This window comes from Lates calcarifer, unplaced genomic scaffold (genome assembly GCF_001640805.2).
Source record: "Lates calcarifer isolate ASB-BC8 unplaced genomic scaffold, TLL_Latcal_v3 _unitig_2309_quiver_3817, whole genome shotgun sequence".
Classification (NCBI taxonomy): Eukaryota; Metazoa; Chordata; class Actinopteri; family Centropomidae; genus Lates; species Lates calcarifer.
Window position 1 is genome coordinate 2,685 of NW_026116123.1, and position 14,402 is coordinate 17,086.

Genomic DNA, 14,402 nt, shown 5'->3' on the forward strand with positions numbered 1-14,402 from the left:
TCGGACGAAGGAGCCGGAGCTACACGGGAAAAGGTCAAAGCAGCGGCGGCCTGGCTCTCCGGGAGAGGAAGGTGGGAAGGAGCGAGAGGGCGGGATCTCCTATGAGCACCAGGACAGGATCCTGAGAGACTTACTGTTTGGAGGAGCGGAGTGAGTAACCTGGGTAGGACTCACCCCTGCTCCTGCACAAGAGAACCTTTTAACAAATACACTCCCTTTTAAAATATTCCTTTACAACTTTGTTGTTTTTTTTTTAATCTGTAAAACCTCTTAAAAGTACTGTTTTCATTGTCTTAACTATGATTTTACAGATTATCCACAATTGTTGACAAGTTGTATTTTGATGTAGGGTGTATTTTTTTTAATTATGCAAAAGTTTCTATGGAAAATGGAAATGAGTATCAATAAAGAGAAAAAAAAAAAAAAAAAATCTGTTCTTATCAGTTTAATATCTGATACGTCCCCTACCCGGGACCATATATTAAATTGATTTTTGGATCAGGGAGCCGGAACGGGGGCTTGCTCCTTCCACTCCACGCATCGACCCGGTATTGCATTACCTCCAGGTACGGTGCACATTCTCTGGAAACGTGCAATGTAACTATAGAGTTTTGTGGGGGGTGTTTTTTCCAGGGGAGTCCCTTGCTTTTCTCACATTCCTTTATCGATAGGGTACAAGTTGCTCAAAGCCCTGATGCGGTTACTGAGTCGTACGCTTAGTGGTGCACTCTTGATTTTTCCCTTCCCCGGAGGTTGATCAGGGTGTACCGTCTCTCTTTTGCAGCTGGAAAAGAAGGTAAAGTAAGCAGTTCTCTCTATAGAAGGGGATAACGTGTCCAACAGACCTTTAGAGACGGGAGCATACACGGCTTATGCATTACTGTTTTTTGAAAAAAAACAGGCACATTCCAGTTTGTCTGGGCCGAGCTCCGACCGGTGAGAAAAGTCAATAAAACCAGCAAAGTTTGTGCACCGCGCAACTTTGTCAAACTGCAGTATAGTGCTTGCAACGCCTCGGGGACAAGCCTCAGATGAGGGTCAGCTAATGCTGATGTCGCCGAACTCTGGCATTGTGCAGTGTGGCCACCATCAGCCAGGGTGCTGTGTCTGGAACCGACCCCACCGTCTCTGACAACTCCAACTCATACTTACCTGGCAGGGGAGATACCATGATCAAGAAGGTGGTTCACCCAGGGCGAGGCTCAGCCATTGCACTCCGGTTGCGCTGACCCCTGCGAATTCCCCAAATGTGGGAGTCTCGACTGCATAATTTCTGGTAGTGGGGGACTGCGTTCGCGCTCTCCCCTGACCGCTACGTCAAAGGAAAACAAGGTGTCCCGGGTAGCTTCTTTTACTCGTAAGCGTGAAAGCGTGCTGCCAACTATGCCAGTTTTACGACTGCAGAGTCGGTGCTGTTGTCGGGCCGTGACGATTGGTGGGCGTTTCTGTATGTTACAAGCACACATGCCCCAGCCCCGCCCCCCAAAGGCGGGGCTTTCCGCCTAAGCCTAACCCTCCGCAAACCCATTGGATAGCGCATGTGACAGTACGGGGCAGGGTAGCTGACGGGTGCGATCTGGGATTTGGAACGCGGCAGGCGCAAAGAGAGGCCTACCGTGACGGTGGTGGCTGGGACGACTGGGGTTCTCGCTGCCCTCAAGGCGAAGGCCGTACTGACTCTGGTTTCTCTTCATAACGCACAAGTCTTTCGCCTTTTACTAAAGACTTCCGTGGAGAGGAACGCCAACGAGTTTAAGCTATTTTTGGTAGGTTTGGCCGTAAGGCTGAGCCCTTTGAGTGTGTGAAAAGTCAAACGGCTGTCTCCGCTAAGAACCAGGGGTGCAAAGTGGGGAGACTGGGGTGGGGTGCTAAGCAGCAGCCATTGTTAGGCTGGCTTGAAAACAGGGCACCGTGACAAGAGAGGATCGTGCCAAGAGCTTGGACGGAACACGAAACGCTTTGGACTCATCGCTTCTCGGCCTTTTGGCTAAGATCAAGTGTAGTATCTGTTCTTATCAGTTTAATATCTGATACGTCCCCTACCCGGGGACCATATATTAAATTGATTTTTGGATCAGGGAGCCGGAACGGGGGCTTGCTCCTTCCACTCCACGCATCGACCCGGTATTGCATTACCTCCAGGTACGGTGCACATTCTCTGGAAACGTGCAATGTAACTATAGAGTTTTGTGGGGGGTGTTTTTTCCAGGGGAGTCCCTTGCTTTTCTCACATTCCTTTATCGATAGGGTACAAGTTGCTCAAAGCCCTGATGCGGTTACTGAGTCGTACGCTTAGTGGTGCACTCTTGATTTTTCCCTTCCCCGGAGGTTGATCAGGGTGTACCGTCTCTCTTTTGCAGCTGGAAAAGAAGGTAAAGTAAGCAGTTCTCTCTATATAAGGGGATAACGTGTCCAACAGACCTTTAGAGACGGGAGCATACACGGCTTATGCATTACTGTTTTTTGAAAAAAAAACAGGCACATTCCAGTTTGTCTGGGCCGAGCTCCGACCGGTGAGAAAAGTCAATAAAACCAGCAAAGTTTGTGCACCGCGCAACTTTGTCAAACTGCAGTATAGTGCTTGCAACGCCTCGGGGACAAGCCTCAGATGAGGGTCAGCTAATGCTGATGTCGCCGAACTCTGGCATTGTGCAGTGTGGCCACCATCAGCCAGGGTGCTGTGTCTGGAACCGACCCCACCGTCTCTGACAACTCCAACTCATACTTACCTGGCAGGGGAGATACCATGATCAAGAAGGTGGTTCACCCAGGGCGAGGCTCAGCCATTGCACTCCGGTTGCGCTGACCCCTGCGAATTCCCCAAATGTGGGAGTCTCGACTGCATAATTTCTGGTAGTGGGGGACTGCGTTCGCGCTCTCCCCTGACCGCTACGTCAAAGGAAAACAAGGTGTCCCGGGTAGCTTCTTTTACTCGTAAGCGTGAAAGCGTGCTGCCAACTATGCCAGTTTTACGACTGCAGAGTCGGTGCTGTTGGGCCGTGACGATTGGTGGGCGTTTCTGTATGTTACAAGCACACATGCCCCAGCCCCCCCGCCCCCGCCCCCAAAGGCGGGGCTTTCCGCCTAAGCCTAACCCTCCGCAAACCCCATTGGATAGCGCATGTGACAGTACGGGGCAGGGTAGCTGACGGGTGCGATCTGGGATTTGGAACGCGGCAGGCGCAAAGAGAGGCCTACCGTGACGGTGGTGGCTGGGACGACTGGGGGTTCTCGGCTGCCCTCAAGGCGAAAGGCCGTACTGACTCTGGTTTCTCTTCATAACGCACAAGTCTTTCGCCTTTTACTAAAGACTTCCGGTGGAGAGGAACGCCAACGAGTTTAAGCTATTTTTGGTAGGTTTGGCCGTAAGGCTGAGCCCTTTGAGTGTGTGAAAAGTCAAACGGCTGTCTCCGCTAAGAACCAGGGGTGCAAAGTGGGGAGACTGGGTGGGGGTGCTAAGCAGCAGCCATTGTTAGGCTGGCTTGAAAACAGGGCACCGTGACAAGAGAGGATCGTGCCAAGAGCTTGGACGGAACACGAAACGCTTTGGACTCATCGCTTCTCGGCCTTTTGGCTAAGATCAAGTGTAGTATCTGTTCTTATCAGTTTAATATCTGATACGTCCCCTACCCGGGGACCATATATTAAATTGATTTTTGGATCAGGGAGCCGGAACGGGGCTTGCTCCTTCCACTCCACGCATCGACCCAGGTATTGCATTACCTCCAGGTACGGTGCACATTCTCTGGAAACGTGCAATGTAACTATAGAGTTTTGTGGGGGTGTTTTTTCCAGGGGAGTCCCTTGCTTTTCTCACATTCTTTATCGATAGGGTACAAGTTGCTCAAAGCCCTGATGCGGTTACTGAGTCGTACGCTTAGTGGTGCACTCTTGATTTTTCCCTTCCCCGGAGGTTGATCAGGGTGTACCGTCTCTCTTTTGCAGCTGGAAAAGAAGGTAAAGTAAGCAGTTCCCTCTATAGAAGGGGATAACGTGTCCAACAGACCTTTAGAGACGGGAGCATACACGGCTTATGCATTACTGTTTTTTGAAAAAAAACAGGCACATTCCAGTTTGTCTGGGCCGAGCTCCGACCGGTGAGAAAAGTCAATAAAACCAGCAAAGTTTGTGCACCGCGCAACTTTGTCAAACTGCAGTATAGTGCTTGCAACGCCTCGGGGACAAGCCTCAGATGAGGGTCAGCTAATGCTGATGTCGCCGAACTCTGGCATTGTGCAGTGTGGCCACCATCAGCCAGGGTGCTGTGTCTGGAACCGACCCCACCGTCTCTGACAACTCCAACTCATACTTACCTGGCAGGGGAGTACCATGATCAAGAAGGTGGTTCACCCAGGGCGAGGCTCAGCCATTGCACTCCGGTTGCGCTGACCCCTGCGAATTCCCCAAATGTGGGAGTCTCGACTGCATAATTTCTGGTAGTGGGGGACTGCCGTTCGCGCTCTCCCCTGACCGCTACGTCAAAGGAAAACAAGGTGTCCCGGGTAGCTTCTTTTACTCGTAAGCGTGAAAGCGTGCTGCCAACTATGCCAGTTTTACGACTGCAGAGTCGGTGCTGTTGTCGGGCCGTGACGATTGGTGGGCGTTTCTGTATGTTACAAGCACACATGCCCCAGCCCCCGCCCCCGCCCCCCAAAGGCGGGGCTTTCCGCCTAAGCCTAACCCTCCGCAAACCCCATTGGATAGCGCATGTGACAGTACGGGGCAGGGTAGCTGACGGGTGCGATCTTGGGATTTGGAACGCGGCAGGCGCAAAGAGAGGCCTACCGTGACGGTGGTGGCTGGGACGACTGGGGTTCTCGGCTGCCCTCAAGGCGAAGGCCGTACTGACTCTGGTTTCTCTTCATAACGCACAAGTCTTTCGCCTTTTACTAAAGACTTCCGTGGAGAGGAACGCCAACGAGTTTAAGCTATTTTTGGTAGGTTTGGCCGTAAGGCTGAGCCCTTTGAGTGTGTGAAAAGTCAAACGGCTGTCTCCGCTAAGAACCAGGGGTGCAAAGTGGGGAGACTGGGTGGGGGTGCTAAGCAGCAGCCATTGTTAGGCTGGCTTGAAAACAGGGCACCGTGACAAGAGAGGATCGTGCCAAGAGCTTGGACGGAACACGAAACGCTTTGGACTCATCGCTTCTCGGCCTTTTGGCTAAGATCAAGTGTAGTATCTGTTCTTATCAGTTTAATATCTGATACGTCCCCTACCCGGGGACCATATATTAAATTGATTTTTGGATCAGGGAGCCGGAACGGGGCTTGCTCCTTCCACTCCACGCATCGACCCGGTATTGCATTACCTCCAGGTACGGTGCACATTCTCTGGAAACGTGCAATGTAACTATAGAGTTTTGTGGGGGGTGTTTTTTCCAGGGGAGTCCCTTGCTTTTCTCACATTCCTTTTATCGATAGGGTACAAGTTGCTCAAAGCCCTGATGCGGTTACTGAGTCGTACGCTTAGTGGTGCACTCTTGATTTTTCCCTTCCCCGGAGGTTGATCAGGGGTGTACCGTCTCTCTTTTGCAGCTGGAAAAGAAGGTAAAGTAAGCAGTTCTCTCTATATAAGGGGATAACGTGTCCAACAGACCTTTAGAGACGGGAGCATACACGGCTTATGCATTACTGTTTTTTGAAAAAAAACAGGCACATTCCAGTTTGTCTGGGCCGAGCTCCGACCGGTGAGAAAAGTCAATAAAACCAGCAAAGTTTGTGCACCGCGCAACTTTGTCAAACTGCAGTATAGTGCTTGCAACGCCTCGGGGACAAGCCTCAGATGAGGGTCAGCTAATGCTGATGTCGCCGAACTCTGGCATTGTGCAGTGTGGCACCATCAGCCAGGGTGCTGTGTCTGGGAACCGACCCCACCGTCTCTGACAACTCCAACTCATACTTACCTGGCAGGGGAGATACCATGATCAAGAAGGTGGTTCACCCAGGGCGAGGCTCAGCCATTGCACTCCGGTTGCGCTGACCCCTGCGAATTCCCCAAATGTGGGAGTCTCGACTGCATAATTTCTGGTAGTGGGGGACTGCGTTCGCGCTCTCCCCTGACCGCTACGTCAAAGGAAAACAAGGTGTCCCGGGTAGCTTCTTTTACTCGTAAGCGTGAAAGCGTGCTGCCAACTATGCCAGTTTTACGACTGCAGAGTCGGTGCTGTTGTCGGGCCGTGACGATTGGTGGGCGTTTCTGTATGTTACAAGCACACATGCCCCCAGCCCCCGCCCCCCCAAAGGCGGGCTTTCCGCCTAAGCCTAACCCTCCGCAAACCCCATTGGATAGCGCATGTGACAGTACGGGGCAGGGTAGCTGACGGGTGCGATCTGGGATTTGGAACGCGGCAGGCGCAAAGAGAGGCCTACCGTGACGGTGGTGGCTGGGACGACTGGGCGTTCTCGGCTGCCCTCAAGGCGAAGGCCGTACTGACTCTGGTTTCTCTTCATAACGCACAAGTCTTTCGCCTTTTACTAAAGACTTCCGTGGAGAGGAACGCCAACGAGTTATAAGCTATTTTTGGTAGGTTTTGGCCGTAAGGCTGAGCCCTTTGAGTGTGTGAAAAGTCAAACGGCTGTCTCCGCTAAGAACCAGGGGTGCAAAGTGGGGAGACTGGGTGGGGGTGCTAAGCAGCAGCCATTGTTAGGCTGGCTTGAAAACAGGGCACCGTGACAAGAGAGGATCGTGCCAAGAGCTTGGACGGAACACGAAACGCTTTGGACTCATCGCTTCTCGGCCTTTTGGCTAAGATCAAGTGTAGTATCTGTTCTTATCAGTTTAATATCTGATACGTCCCCTACCCGGGGACCATATATTAAATTGATTTTTGGATCAGGGAGCCGGAACGGGGGGCTTGCTCCTTCCACTCCACGCATCGACCCGGGTATTGCATTACCTCCAGGTACGGTGCACATTCTCTGGAAACGTGCAATGTAACTATAGAGTTTTGTGGGGGGTGTTTTTTCCAGGGGAGTCCCTTGCTTTTCTCACATTCCTTTATCGATAGGGTACAAGTTGCTCAAAGCCCTGATGCGGTTACTGAGTCGTACGCTTAGTGGTGCACTCTTGATTTTTCCCTTCCCCGGAGGTTGATCAGGGTGTACCGTCTCTCTTTTGCAGCTGGAAAAGAAGGTAAAGTAAGCAGTTCTCTCTATATAAGGGGATAACGTGTCCAACAGACCTTTAGAGACGGGAGCATACACGGCTTATGCATTACTGTTTTTTGAAAAAAAACAGGCACATTCCAGTTTGTCTGGGCCGAGCTCCGACCGGTGAGAAAAGTCAATAAAACCAGCAAAGTTTGTGCACCGCGCAACTTTGTCAAACTGCAGTATAGTGCTTGCAACGCCTCGGGGACAAGCCTCAGATGAGGGTCAGCTAATGCTGATGTCGCCGAACTCTGGCATTGTGCAGTGTGGCCACCATCAGCCAGGGTGCTGTGTCTGGAACCGACCCCACCGTCTCTGACAACTCCAACTCATACTTACCTGGCAGGGGAGATACCATGATCAAGAAGGTGGTTCACCCAGGGCGAGGCTCAGCCATTGCACTCCGGTTGCGCTGACCCCTGCGAATTCCCCAAATGTGGGAGTCTCGACTGCATAATTTCTGGTAGTGGGGGACTGCGTTCGCGCTCTCCCCTGACCGCTACGTCAAAGGAAAAACAAGGTGTCCCGGGTAGCTTCTTTTACTCGTAAGCGTGAAAGCGTGCTGCCAACTATGCCAGTTTTACGACTGCAGAGTCGGTGCTGTTGTCGGGCCGTGACGATTGGTGGGCGTTTCTGTATGTTACAAGCACACATGCCCCAGCCCCCCGCCCCCCCCCCAAGGCGGGGCTTTCCGCCTAAGCCTAACCCTCCGCAAACCCCATTGGATAGCGCATGTGACAGTACGGGGCAGGGTAGCTGACGGGTGCGATCTGGGATTTGGAACGCGGCAGGCGCAAAGAGAGGCCTACCGTGACGGTGGTGGCTGGGACGACTGGGGTTCTCGGCTGCCCTCAAGGCGAAGGCCGTACTGACTCTGGTTTCTCTTCATAACGCACAAGTCTTTCGCCTTTTACTAAAGACTTCCGTGGAGAGGAACGCCAACGAGTTTAAGCTATTTTTGGTAGGTTTGGCCGTAAGGCTGAGCCCTTTGAGTGTGTGAAAAGTCAAACGGCTGTCTCCGCTAAGAACCAGGGGTGCAAAGTGGGGAGACTGGGTGGGGGTGCTAAGCAGCAGCCATTGTTAGGCTGGCTTGAAAACAGGGCACCGTGACAAGAGAGGATCGTGCCAAGAGCTTGGACGGAACACGAAACGCTTTGGACTCATCGCTTCTCGGCCTTTTGGCTAAGATCAAGTGTAGTATCTGTTCTTATCAGTTTAATATCTGATACGTCCCCTACCCGGGACCATATATTAAATTGATTTTTGGATCAGGGAGCCGGAACGGGGGCTTGCTCCTTCCACTCCACGCATCGACCCGGTATTGCATTACCTCCAGGTACGGTGCACATTCTCTGGAAACGTGCAATGTAACTATAGAGTTTTGTGGGGGTGTTTTTTTTCCAGGGGAGTCCCTTGCTTTTCACATTCCTTTATCGATAGGGTACAAGTTGCTCAAAGCCCTGATGCGGTTACTGAGTCGTACGCTTAGTGGTGCACTCTTGATTTTTCCCTTCCCCGGAGGTTGATCAGGGTGTACCGTCTCTCTTTTGCAGCTGGAAAAGAAGGTAAAGTAAGCAGTTCCCTCTATAGAAGGGGATAACGTGTCCAACAGACTTTTAGAGACGGGAGCATACACGGCTTATGCATTACTGTTTTTTGAAAAAAACAGGCACATTCCAGTTTGTCTGGGCCGAGCTCCGACCGGTGAGAAAAGTCAATAAAACCAGCAAAGTTTGTGCACCGCGCAACTTTGTCAAACTGCAGTATAGTGCTTGCAACGCCTCGGGGACAAGCCTCAGATGAGGGTCAGCTAATGCTGATGTCGCCGAACTCTGGCATTGTGCAGTGTGGCCACCATCAGCCAGGGTGCTGTGTCTGGAACCGACCCCACCGTCTCTGACAACTCCAACTCATACTTACCTGGCAGGGGAGATACCATGATCAAGAAGGTGGTTCACCCAGGGCGAGGCTCAGCCATTGCACTCCGGTTGCGCTGACCCCTGCGAATTCCCCAAATGTGGGAGTCTCGACTGCATAATTTCTGGTAGTGGGGGACTGCGTTCGCGCTCTCCCCTGACCGCTACGTCAAAGGAAAACAAGGTGTCCCGGGTAGCTTCTTTTACTCGTAAGCGTGAAAGCGTGCTGCCAACTATGCCAGTTTTACGACTGCAGAGTCGGTGCTGTTGTCGGGCCGTGACGATTGGTGGGCGTTTCTGTATGTTACAAGCACACATGCCCCAGCCCCCGCCCGCCCCCCAAAGGCGGGGCTTTCCGCTAAGCCTAACCCTCCGCAAACCCCATTGGATAGCGCATGTGACAGTACGGGGCAGGGTAGCTGACGGGTGCGATCTGGGATTTGGAACGCGGCAGGCGCAAAGAGAGCCTACCGTGACGGTGGTGGCTGGGACGACTGGGGTTCTCGGCTGCCCTCAAGGCGAAGGCCGTACTGACTCTGGTTTCTCTTCATAACGCACAAGTCTTTCGCCTTTTACTAAAGACTTCCGTGGAGAGGAACGCCAACGAGTTTAAGCTATTTTTGGTAGGTTTGGCCGTAAGGCTGAGCCCTTTGAGTGTGTGAAAAGTCAAACGGCTGTCTCCGCTAAGAACCAGGGGTGCAAAGTGGGGAGACTGGGTGGGGGTGCTAAGCAGCAGCCATTGTTAGGCTGGCTTGAAAACAGGGCACCGTGACAAGAGAGGATCGTGCCAAGAGCTTGGACGGAACACGAAACGCTTTGGACTCATCGCTTCTCGGCCTTTTGGCTAAGATCAAGTGTAGTATCTGTTCTTATCAGTTTAATATCTGATACGTCCCTACCCGGGGACCATATATTAAATTGATTTTTGGATCAGGGAGCCGGAACGGGGGCTTGCTCCTTCCACTCCACGCATCGACCCGGTATTGCATTACCTCCAGGTACGGTGCACATTCTCTGGAAACGTGCAATGTAACTATAGAGTTTTGGGGGGGGTGTTTTTTCCAGGGGAGTCCCTTGCTTTCTCACATTCCTTTATCGATAGGGTACAAGTTGCTCAAAGCCCTGATGCGGTTACTGAGTCGTACGCTTAGTGGTGCACTCTTGATTTTTCCTTCCCCGGAGGTTGATCAGGGTGTACCGTCTCTCTTTCAGCTGGAAAAGAAGGTAAAGTAAGCAGTTCCTCTATATAAGGGATAACGTGTCCAACAGACCTTTAGAGACGGGAGCATACACGGCTTATGCATTACTGTTTTTTGAAAAAAAACAGGCACATTCCAGTTTGTCTGGGCCGAGCTCCGACCGGTGAGAAAAGTCAATAAAACCAGCAAAGTTTGTGCACCGCGCAACTTTGTCAAACTGCAGTATAGTGCTTGCAACGCCTCGGGACAAGCCTCAGATGAGGGTCAGCTAATGCTGATGTCGCCGAACTCTGGCATTGTGCAGTGTGGCCACCATCAGCCAGGGTGCTGTGTCTGGAACCGACCCACCGTCTCTGACAACTCCAACTCATACTTACCTGGCAGGGGAGATACCATGATCAAGAAGGTGGTTCACCCAGGGCGAGGCTCAGCCATTGCACTCCGGTTGCGCTGACCCCTGCGAATTCCCCAAATGTGGGAGTCTCGACTGCATAATTTCTGGTAGTGGGGACTGCGTTCGCGCTCTCCCTGACCGCTACGTCAAAGGAAAACAAGGTGTCCCGGGTAGCTTCTTTACTCGTAAGCGTGAAAGCGTGCTGCCAACTATGCCAGTTTTACGACTGCAGAGTCGGTGCTGTGTCGGGCCGTGACGATTGGTGGGCGTTTCTGTATGTTACAAGCACACATGCCCCAGCCCCCCCCGCCCGCCCCCCAAAGGCGGGGCTTTCCGCCTAAGCCTAACCCTCCGCAAACCCCATTGGATAGCGCATGTGACAGTACGGGGCAGGGTAGCTGACGGGTGCGATCTGGGATTTGGAACGCGGCAGGCGCAAAGAGAGGCCTACCGTGACGGTGGTGGCTGGGACGACTGGGGTTCTCGGCTGCCCTCAAGGCGAAGGCCGTACTGACTCTGGTTTCTCTTCATAACGCACAAGTCTTTCGCCTTTTACTAAAGACTTCCGTGGAGAGGAACGCCAACGAGTTTAAGCTATTTTTGGTAGGTTTGGCCGTAAGGCTGAGCCCTTTGAGTGTGTGAAAAGTCAAACGGCTGTCTCCGCTAAGAACCAGGGGTGCAAAGTGGGGAGACTGGGTGGGGGTGCTAAGCAGCAGCCATTGTTAGGCTGGCTTGAAAACAGGGCACCGTGACAAGAGAGGATCGTGCCAAGAGCTTGGACGGAACACGAAACGCTTTGGACTCATCGCTTCTCGCCTTTTGGCTAAGATCAAGTGTAGTATCTGTTCTTTCAGTTTAATATCTGATACGTCCCCTACCCGGGGACCATATATTAAATTGATTTTTGGATCAGGGAGCCGGAACGGGGGCTTGCTCCTTCCACTCCACGCATCGACCCGGTATTGCATTACCTCCAGGTACGGTGCACATTCTCTGGAAACGTGCAATGTAACTATAGAGTTTTGTGGGGGGTGTTTTTTCCAGGGGAGTCCCTTGCTTTTCTCACATTCCTTTATCGATAGGGTACAAGTTGCTCAAAGCCCTGATGCGGTTACTGAGTCGTACGCTTAGTGGTGCACTCTTGATTTTTCCCTTCCCCGGAGGTTGATCAGGGTGTACCGTCTCTCTTTTGCAGCTGGAAAAGAAGGTAAAGTAAGCAGTTCTCTCTATATAAGGGGATAACGTGTCCAACAGACCTTTAGAGACGGGAGCATACACGGCTTATGCATTACTGTTTTTTGAAAAAAAACAGGCACATTCCAGTTTGTCTGGGCCGAGCTCCGACCGGTGAGAAAAGTCAATAAAACCAGCAAAGTTTGTGCACCGCGCAACTTTGTCAAACTGCAGTATAGTGCTTGCAACGCCTCGGGGACAAGCCTCAGATGAGGGTCAGCTAATGCTGATGTCGCCGAACTCTGGCATTGTGCAGTGTGGCCACCATCAGCCAGGGTGCTGTGTCTGGAACCGACCCCACCGTCTCTGACAACTCCAACTCATACTTACCTGGCAGGGAGATACCATGATCAAGAAGGTGGTTCACCCAGGGCGAGGCTCAGCCATTGCACTCCGGTTGCGCTGACCCCTGCGAATTCCCCAAATGTGGGAGTCTCGACTGCATAATTTCTGGTAGTGGGGGACTGCGTTCGCGCTCTCCCCTGACCGCTACGTCAAAGGAAAACAAGGTGTCCCGGGTAGCTTCTTTTACTCGTAAGCGTGAAAGCGTGCTGCCAACTATGCCAGTTTTACGACTGCAGAGTCGGTGCTGTTGTCGGGCCGTGACGATTGGTGGGCGTTTCTGTATGTTACAAGCACACATGCCCCAGCCCCCGCCCCCGCCCCCCAAAGGCGGGGCTTTCCGCCTAAGCCTAACCCTCCGCAAACCCCATTGGATAGCGCATGTGACAGTACGGGGCAGGGTAGCTGACGGGTGCGATCTGGGATTTGGAACGCGGCAGGCGCAAAGAGAGGCCTACCGTGACGGTGGTGGCTGGGACGACTGGGGTTCTCGGCTGCCCTCAAGGCGAAGGCCGTACTGACTCTGGTTTCTCTTCATAACGCACAAGTCTTTCGCCTTTTACTAAAGACTTCCGTGGAGAGGAACGCCAACGAGTTTAAGCTATTTTTGGTAGGTTTGGCCGTAAGGCTGAGCCCTTTGAGTGTGTGAAAAGTCAAACGGCTGTCTCCGCTAAGAACCAGGGGTGCAAAGTGGGGAGACTGGGTGGGGGTGCTAAGCAGCAGCCATTGTTAGGCTGGCTTGAAAACAGGGCACCGTGACAAGAGAGGATCGTGCCAAGAGCTTGGACGGAACACGAAACGCTTTGGACTCATCGCTTCTCGGCCTTTTGGCTAAGATCAAGTGTAGTATCTGTTCTTATCAGTTTAATATCTGATACGTCCCCTACCCGGGACCATATATTAAATTGATTTTTTGGATCAGGGAGCCGGAACGGGGGCTTGCTCCTTCCACTCCACGCATCGACCCGGTATTGCATTACCTCCAGGTACGGTGCACATTCTCTGGAAACGTGCAATGTAACTATAGAGTTTTTGTGGGGGGTGTTTTTTCCAGGGGAGTCCCTTGCTTTTCTCACATTCCTTTATCGATAGGGTACAAGTTGCTCAAAGCCCTGATGCGGTTACTGAGTCGTACGCTTAGTGGTGCACTCTTGATTTTTCCCTTCCCCGGAGGTTGATCAGGGTGTACCGTCTCTCTTTTGCAGCTGGAAAAGAAGGTAAAGTAAGCAGTTCTCTCTATATAAGGGGATAACGTGTCCAACAGACCTTTAGAGACGGGAGCATACACGGCTTATGCATTACTGTTTTTTGAAAAAAAACAGGCACATTCCAGTTTGTCTGGGCCGAGCTCCGACCGGTGAGAAAAGTCAATAAAACCAGCAAAGTTTGTGCACCGCGCAACTTTGTCAAACTGCAGTATAGTGCTTGCAACGCCTCGGGGACAAGCCTCAGATGAGGGTCAGCTAATGCTGATGTCGCCGAACTCTGGCATTGTGCAGTGTGGCCACCATCAGCCAGGGTGCTGTGTCTGGAACCGACCCCACCGTCTCTGACAACTCCAACTCATACTTACCTGGCAGGGGAGATACCATGATCAAGAAGGTGGTTCACCCAGGGCGAGGCTCAGCCATTGCACTCCGGTTGCGCTGACCCCTGCGAATTCCCCAAATGTGGGAGTCTCGACTGCATAATTTCTGGTAGTGGGGGACTGCGTTCGCGCTCTCCCTGACCGCTACGTCAAAGGAAAACAAGGTGTCCCGGGTAGCTTCTTTTACTCGTAAGCGTGAAAGCGTGCTGCCAACTATGCCAGTTTTACGACTGCAGAGTCGGTGCTGTTGTCGGGCCGTGACGATTGGTGGCGTTTCTGTATGTTACAAGCACACATGCCCCAGCCCCCCGCCCCCCCCAAAGGCGGGGCTTTCCGCCTAAGCCTAACCCTCCGCAAACCCATTGGATAGCGCATGTGACAGTACGGGGCAGGGTAGCTGACGGGTGCGATCTGGGATTTGGAACGCGGCAGGCGCAAAGAGAGGCCTACCGTGACGGTGGTGGCTGGGACGACTGGGGTTCTCGGCTGCCCTCAAGGCGAAGGCCGTACTGACTCTGGTTTCTCTTCATAACGCACAAGTCTTTCGCCTTTTACTAAAGACTTCCGTGGAGAGGAACGCCAAC

At 52.4% G+C, this 14,402-nt stretch overlaps 25 non-coding genes and 2 pseudogenes across 25 annotated transcripts; all 27 read left to right on the plus strand.

Annotated features, from left to right (window-relative positions):
• The first annotated feature begins 372 nt into the window (after positions 1 to 372).
• LOC127140062 (uncharacterized) lies at positions 373 to 582 on the plus strand (annotated as a pseudogene).
• Positions 583 to 1,144: 562 nt separating this feature from the next.
• Positions 1,145 to 1,308, plus strand: LOC127140048 (U1 spliceosomal RNA). The gene has a single exon (XR_007810404.1). It is a non-coding gene; the product is annotated as a U1 spliceosomal RNA (small nuclear RNA).
• Positions 1,309 to 1,674: 366 nt separating this feature from the next.
• LOC127140064 (U5 spliceosomal RNA) lies at positions 1,675 to 1,786 on the plus strand. The gene has a single exon (XR_007810419.1). It is a non-coding gene; the product is annotated as a U5 spliceosomal RNA (small nuclear RNA).
• A 181-nt stretch (positions 1,787 to 1,967) lies between these two features.
• Positions 1,968 to 2,158, plus strand: LOC127140053 (U2 spliceosomal RNA). Its single transcript, XR_007810409.1, has one exon. It is a non-coding gene; the product is annotated as a U2 spliceosomal RNA (small nuclear RNA).
• A 563-nt stretch (positions 2,159 to 2,721) lies between these two features.
• On the plus strand, positions 2,722 to 2,885 carry LOC127140059 (U1 spliceosomal RNA). The gene has a single exon (XR_007810415.1). It is a non-coding gene; the product is annotated as a U1 spliceosomal RNA (small nuclear RNA).
• Positions 2,886 to 3,260: 375 nt separating this feature from the next.
• On the plus strand, positions 3,261 to 3,373 carry LOC127140071 (U5 spliceosomal RNA). The gene has a single exon (XR_007810426.1). It is a non-coding gene; the product is annotated as a U5 spliceosomal RNA (small nuclear RNA).
• Positions 3,374 to 3,554: 181 nt separating this feature from the next.
• LOC127140057 (U2 spliceosomal RNA) lies at positions 3,555 to 3,745 on the plus strand. The gene has a single exon (XR_007810413.1). It is a non-coding gene; the product is annotated as a U2 spliceosomal RNA (small nuclear RNA).
• Positions 3,746 to 4,305: 560 nt separating this feature from the next.
• On the plus strand, positions 4,306 to 4,469 carry LOC127140052 (U1 spliceosomal RNA). The gene has a single exon (XR_007810408.1). It is a non-coding gene; the product is annotated as a U1 spliceosomal RNA (small nuclear RNA).
• A 376-nt stretch (positions 4,470 to 4,845) lies between these two features.
• Positions 4,846 to 4,957, plus strand: LOC127140065 (U5 spliceosomal RNA). The gene has a single exon (XR_007810420.1). It is a non-coding gene; the product is annotated as a U5 spliceosomal RNA (small nuclear RNA).
• Positions 4,958 to 5,138: 181 nt separating this feature from the next.
• LOC127140054 (U2 spliceosomal RNA) lies at positions 5,139 to 5,328 on the plus strand. The gene has a single exon (XR_007810410.1). It is a non-coding gene; the product is annotated as a U2 spliceosomal RNA (small nuclear RNA).
• Positions 5,329 to 5,892: 564 nt separating this feature from the next.
• On the plus strand, positions 5,893 to 6,056 carry LOC127140070 (U1 spliceosomal RNA). Its single transcript, XR_007810425.1, has one exon. It is a non-coding gene; the product is annotated as a U1 spliceosomal RNA (small nuclear RNA).
• A 371-nt stretch (positions 6,057 to 6,427) lies between these two features.
• On the plus strand, positions 6,428 to 6,542 carry LOC127140063 (U5 spliceosomal RNA). Its single transcript, XR_007810418.1, has one exon. It is a non-coding gene; the product is annotated as a U5 spliceosomal RNA (small nuclear RNA).
• A 180-nt stretch (positions 6,543 to 6,722) lies between these two features.
• Positions 6,723 to 6,915, plus strand: LOC127140055 (U2 spliceosomal RNA). The gene has a single exon (XR_007810411.1). It is a non-coding gene; the product is annotated as a U2 spliceosomal RNA (small nuclear RNA).
• A 562-nt stretch (positions 6,916 to 7,477) lies between these two features.
• On the plus strand, positions 7,478 to 7,641 carry LOC127140073 (U1 spliceosomal RNA). Its single transcript, XR_007810427.1, has one exon. It is a non-coding gene; the product is annotated as a U1 spliceosomal RNA (small nuclear RNA).
• A 374-nt stretch (positions 7,642 to 8,015) lies between these two features.
• Positions 8,016 to 8,127, plus strand: LOC127140066 (U5 spliceosomal RNA). The gene has a single exon (XR_007810421.1). It is a non-coding gene; the product is annotated as a U5 spliceosomal RNA (small nuclear RNA).
• A 181-nt stretch (positions 8,128 to 8,308) lies between these two features.
• LOC127140058 (U2 spliceosomal RNA) lies at positions 8,309 to 8,498 on the plus strand. Its single transcript, XR_007810414.1, has one exon. It is a non-coding gene; the product is annotated as a U2 spliceosomal RNA (small nuclear RNA).
• Positions 8,499 to 9,058: 560 nt separating this feature from the next.
• LOC127140074 (U1 spliceosomal RNA) lies at positions 9,059 to 9,222 on the plus strand. Its single transcript, XR_007810428.1, has one exon. It is a non-coding gene; the product is annotated as a U1 spliceosomal RNA (small nuclear RNA).
• Positions 9,223 to 9,593: 371 nt separating this feature from the next.
• On the plus strand, positions 9,594 to 9,705 carry LOC127140067 (U5 spliceosomal RNA). The gene has a single exon (XR_007810422.1). It is a non-coding gene; the product is annotated as a U5 spliceosomal RNA (small nuclear RNA).
• Positions 9,706 to 9,886: 181 nt separating this feature from the next.
• On the plus strand, positions 9,887 to 10,076 carry LOC127140056 (U2 spliceosomal RNA). Its single transcript, XR_007810412.1, has one exon. It is a non-coding gene; the product is annotated as a U2 spliceosomal RNA (small nuclear RNA).
• Positions 10,077 to 10,630: 554 nt separating this feature from the next.
• On the plus strand, positions 10,631 to 10,792 carry LOC127140050 (U1 spliceosomal RNA). The gene has a single exon (XR_007810406.1). It is a non-coding gene; the product is annotated as a U1 spliceosomal RNA (small nuclear RNA).
• A 374-nt stretch (positions 10,793 to 11,166) lies between these two features.
• On the plus strand, positions 11,167 to 11,278 carry LOC127140068 (U5 spliceosomal RNA). Its single transcript, XR_007810423.1, has one exon. It is a non-coding gene; the product is annotated as a U5 spliceosomal RNA (small nuclear RNA).
• A 181-nt stretch (positions 11,279 to 11,459) lies between these two features.
• LOC127140061 (U2 spliceosomal RNA) lies at positions 11,460 to 11,648 on the plus strand. Its single transcript, XR_007810417.1, has one exon. It is a non-coding gene; the product is annotated as a U2 spliceosomal RNA (small nuclear RNA).
• A 562-nt stretch (positions 11,649 to 12,210) lies between these two features.
• Positions 12,211 to 12,373, plus strand: LOC127140051 (U1 spliceosomal RNA). Its single transcript, XR_007810407.1, has one exon. It is a non-coding gene; the product is annotated as a U1 spliceosomal RNA (small nuclear RNA).
• Positions 12,374 to 12,748: 375 nt separating this feature from the next.
• On the plus strand, positions 12,749 to 12,860 carry LOC127140069 (U5 spliceosomal RNA). Its single transcript, XR_007810424.1, has one exon. It is a non-coding gene; the product is annotated as a U5 spliceosomal RNA (small nuclear RNA).
• A 181-nt stretch (positions 12,861 to 13,041) lies between these two features.
• On the plus strand, positions 13,042 to 13,232 carry LOC127140060 (U2 spliceosomal RNA). Its single transcript, XR_007810416.1, has one exon. It is a non-coding gene; the product is annotated as a U2 spliceosomal RNA (small nuclear RNA).
• A 563-nt stretch (positions 13,233 to 13,795) lies between these two features.
• On the plus strand, positions 13,796 to 13,959 carry LOC127140049 (U1 spliceosomal RNA). The gene has a single exon (XR_007810405.1). It is a non-coding gene; the product is annotated as a U1 spliceosomal RNA (small nuclear RNA).
• A 369-nt stretch (positions 13,960 to 14,328) lies between these two features.
• LOC127140072 (uncharacterized) lies at positions 14,329 to 14,402 on the plus strand (annotated as a pseudogene).